General features: G+C 35.7%; 1 long non-coding RNA gene across 1 annotated transcript; it reads left to right on the top strand.

Moving 5' to 3' along the window:
* The first annotated feature begins 783 nt into the window (after positions 1-783).
* Positions 784-2,620, top strand: LOC136815630 (uncharacterized). The gene is made up of 4 exons (XR_010847740.1): positions 784-872; positions 1,372-1,470; positions 1,898-1,998; positions 2,333-2,620. It is a non-coding gene; the product is annotated as an uncharacterized lncRNA (long non-coding RNA).
* Positions 2,621-4,693: the final 2,073 nt, after the last annotated feature.

A 4,693-nucleotide genomic window follows, 5' to 3' on the forward strand; every position in this document is an offset into this window, starting at 1 on the left:
TAAGTTGCCGTTTCATCGACTTATCCACTCGGCCACGCAAGTGATAACGAGTGATACCATCAATGATTATAATTGAACCTTTATTTTACCATGACTTGTATAATTTTACCCTGTCAAGGTATTGACTTCTTAAAGAAAAGATTTTAGGTTATTTCCAACATGCAAGAGCCGATTGCACTAAATATATATAACACTCGAAAACTATCATGTTATATTTTTTTGTAATTAAATCTTGCATCAGCAGTTTCGAAACAAAGCTGCTATATTTTATGTAAAATTATTTTTATAAAGAGAAACGCTTCCTAGGAAAAACACTTGGTTTCAATAAACATACTATTTGAAATAGTTTTTTGATGGATTGTGTGTGTTTATAAAAAATAAATGATCTGATTTTCTTAGCTCTTTGTTACCTATCCCTTGACCAAAAACGTTTGTGCGTGGCCTCATAAATGAGCCTCTCACTTTTGTTTTCAGCCTCCCGCCTCCCACTTTTTTTTCAGCCTCCCCTCCCCCCACTTTCAATTTTAGCATCCCGCCTCCCACTTTCGTTTTCAGCCTCCCGCCTCCCACTTTCATTTCAGCCTCCCGCCTCCCACTTTCGATTTAGCCTCCCCGCCGCCCACTTTCGTTTCAGCCTCCCGCCTCCCGCCTCCCGCCTCCCACTTTCGATTTCAGCCTCCCGACTCCCGGCTCCCGGTTCAGCCTCCCGCCTCCCGGCTCCCAGTTTTCCTGTATGCCAAGCTGTGGAGTGGAAGGCAGTGTGTGTGTGTGACGAGGAAGACAGCTGGACAGCAAACCAAAGCAAAGCCAAAATGCAGTGCAAATGGAAACTTTATTCTAAAGATATGAAATGGGAATCAAAAGATGCCAAGGTGAGCTCCTTTTTATATATTTCTACTTATCAGCCACACTTCAATCATACTTTTTGTGTCCAGTGCCAGTCTGGACACAAAAAGTATGATTGAAGTGTGGTATGTGTATACACATGGCTACACCACAGCTTTTCAAAGCTATGGGCAGTTCAAGTTATAGTCTGTTAACCCCCAGTGGACAATGTGGATTTTCCACAACAATTTACTTTTGAAAAACTTCAGCTCAGGGTATATAGCCTCCCAGGGGGAGGTACTTAGGAAAAATTGGGTATGTTTCGCTGCTGGTGACAGGGTCCCATTTTTAGGCTCCATAGCCATCAGACGGCTGACCAATTAAATCAGAAAAATTTCAAAACAAATGAACTACTTGCCCAATCTCACGGTATATGACAGGTTCCCAAAAATTTAAGTTTTTGATTATTTTGGACAATCTTCAGGGTGGAAATCAGAAAATCTTTTAATTTTTCATCTACTTTTATTAATTTTTGCCACTTTTCAGGGTGAAAATGGGAAATATATTTTGTCATAACATGGTTGAAGTAAAAAATGATGTTAAATTAAATTGAACGTGGAATATCAAATGATAACATAGCTGAAGGTAGGCCTTTTATACATTTTTTTAGTCGAAAAACAAAGAAATGTTGACGTTTTTGTTTTTGTATGGAACTGAAAAAGATGACATGATTAAATGCACATTTTTTAATAAGCAACTCCAATTTTCTGGTCAGGCCTAGAGTTACTTAGCATTCTGGTCCATTTTCTGAAAAAATTGCTTTGAATACCCCTAATATTATACCATATTTATGTGTATTGGGTCAAAGGGCTATAGTTGGCCATGGTTAGATCATCTAAAACAGCTGTCACTTTTCGAGATAGTGGAAAATAATATTGACAAATTTGAGGCCTCAAGCCTTAGCAGCCTGATTGCTTATAAAAAATGTGTAGAACAGAGAAATTACTTTTTAAACTCTGAGGTGGCAAGCTTTACAGTGTGTCAAATTTTCATAAAACTTTCATGTTTATAGGATACATTGAATGTGTGTCGACATTGAGCCATTGAAGTTTTTGGGATTTCATTGAAAATAGATTCATTTTATCCATTGAACAAGGAACAAAATACAACACGGTAAGTATTTTTTGTAATATAATCCAGTAATACAAGCAACAAGACTAATGATGATACTATTCCATTGTACATCAAAAGAAGCTAAAATTTTGTTACAGTACACAAAGTCTTGACCTAAGTTCAAAATATTTTTGAAAATAGGTTTTTGTAACCTTTTTTAGAACTCTTTAGAAATAGAAACAATCTGAATAATTTGTCTTACTAAAGGGTCTTTCTACTATAGTCTATTGAAAGCTGTAAAAACTTATCAATAATTTTACAAATCTCTTTTAGTTATACACCATTTTGTATGCCTGGATTTCAATACTGATTCAATTTCTATTTGTTTTATTAGGGTCATGACGTAAGGACAGTTACTGGCTGATTTTGAAATGCACTTGAAAAACGATGCTGCAAAACAAAAATGTATGTTGCTGCCATGCAATCAAGATATTTATATGCTTCATGTGGTAGTTCGTTTCAACTTCGAAAATAATAACTTGGTAATATTTTCATTGTAATAATTGGTTGCTGAATGATAGAAGGTATTCTTGTACTCTTTAATGCTTAATTGTAAGAGTCAATCTGTACCATCTTCAAGGGATTGACAATACTGTACCATCTCACGTATAGCACAATAACCTCAGTGAACAACTAAACAGAGGACTGGAGTGAGATTGTTGGTCATAATTTTGGAAAATATCACCGTAATATAATTTTATGATTCTTTTCTGAAAAGGGCTTAAAATTCATTTTCGACTACTCTAGGTCCCAATTATGATAAAATATTATGATAAAATATTGCAAAATCTAATAAAAGTGGGGGTCTGAATAACAAGGTGGAGTTTAAAGATTTTCGGTCTGGTTCAGATTTATGCTTCTTTTACTGTGTAGATTTTTCGTTGGATAATGTGTTTAAGGTTTGAAAATATTCTTCAAAAGCATTCAAAAATATCCCAGAATATGTTAAATTGAGAAAATGGAGAGACTTTTGGTTTACCCCTGAAATTAATTTTGTCAAAATGTCGGAGTCCACAATTTTTTTGAAAAAATTACAAAGTAGGTGGGGACGTTTATTCAGACTAGGGCATTTTGGGAAAATCATCTTAATATCAGTTTTTAATGGCATACCGGATAAGTGGGATGGGGGAACCTGGGAACCTAAAGTGGGAACCTAAATGAACACCTGAAAAGTGGGATGGGGGAACCTAAGTGGGAACCTAAATGAACACCTGAAAAGTGGGATGGGGAACCTAAGTGGGAACCTAAATGAACACGGAAAGTGGGATGGGGGAACCTAAGTGGGAACCTAAATGAACACCTGAAAAGTGGGATGGGGGAACCTAAGTGGGAACCTAAATGAACACCGGAAAAGTGGGATGGGGGAACCTAAGTGGGAACCTAATGAACACGGAAAAGTGGGATGGGGGGAACCTAGTGGGAACCTAAAGAACACCTGAAAAGTGGGATGGGGGAACCTAAGTGGGAACCTAAGTTGTTTAATTTAATAGAATTGAAATATTTTTCTTTAAAAACAAATACATAAAGATAAGAAAGATATTATATGCAAGGAAAGAAAAAACCTTTTATCATAATAAGAACACCAGTTATTTACTTTTTACATTACGGTTCGCAAACAATAATGTTGAAAATAAAACAAAGGGAATTTATTTATTCAATTAGCTCAAAAAAGCATGTTTATTTATCAGCAGTTTTATAGTGCATCTTTTTGAAAGGTTCTTTTTAGTAAATTGACTTAATTGACTTTAAACTTTAAACTTTAAACCGTCATATCTTCAAATCTAGAAGGAATTAGAAGTTCGTTCATAGCTCGATGGATAACTTAGAGCCTCTTCTTTCTTTTGCACGGATCTAATTTGCTTGAATACAGAATCTAGTAAAACATTATTTACGATCTAGTTTTTGTTCACTCTTGATGCAATACACATTGTTTTTTATTAGCAGCTCCAATTTTCGGGTCAGGGCTGGGGTCGCTTAGCATCTAACGGATTCTAGCTCGTTTTTCTTTCTGTACCAACCAAACAGTACAGCGTGTGAATACACTTCATTAATTAAAAATGTTTGATAGTAAAATAGAACATATTGCACGGCTTGCCACGTTTCAATACACATACACGCTTTTTTTATTATAAGAATACACTTTATAAGAATGTCCATGATGAAAATGGCCAAAAAATTAAGAATATCCTAAGAATATCACCATCATGGAATTTTGCTATTCAAGCAAAGAATGTCATTTTTAGAGCATTCTAAATTATAAATTGCCAATGACCCCAAGTAATAAGAATGCTGTAAGAATATTTTAGGATGATTTTCCCAAAAAAGTTAAGAATATCCATGATGAAATGGATTTACACCATCCTTATATAAAAAAAAAGCGTGTAAGCATAGATCCACGGGGGGGGGGGGGGCACTCAAGGTAAACGACCTACCGTACGTGCGGCCCTTTTTTCCAAGCTTCCCAAAGTACACTGTAAGGGTGGAAATGAGCAAAAATGAGAATAAGTGCACTCTAAGGGTTTAAAATTTGGTCAAAGGCTTTTAGAATTTCATCCGAACAAGTGTCATGTTTTAACATTAGGTAAATTTTGGAACATCAAATATGTCCATCCCTAGCAGGATCTGTTCTAGAACATGTTGACCAAGAAAAAGATCTAGGAGTGATAATCGATAGTGACCTGACCTTTGAAGCCCA

This window comes from Clytia hemisphaerica, unplaced genomic scaffold, assembly GCF_902728285.1.
Source record: "Clytia hemisphaerica strain Z4C2 unplaced genomic scaffold, Clytia hemisphaerica genome assembly, whole genome shotgun sequence".
Lineage (NCBI taxonomy): Eukaryota > Metazoa > Cnidaria > Hydrozoa > Leptothecata > Clytiidae > Clytia > Clytia hemisphaerica.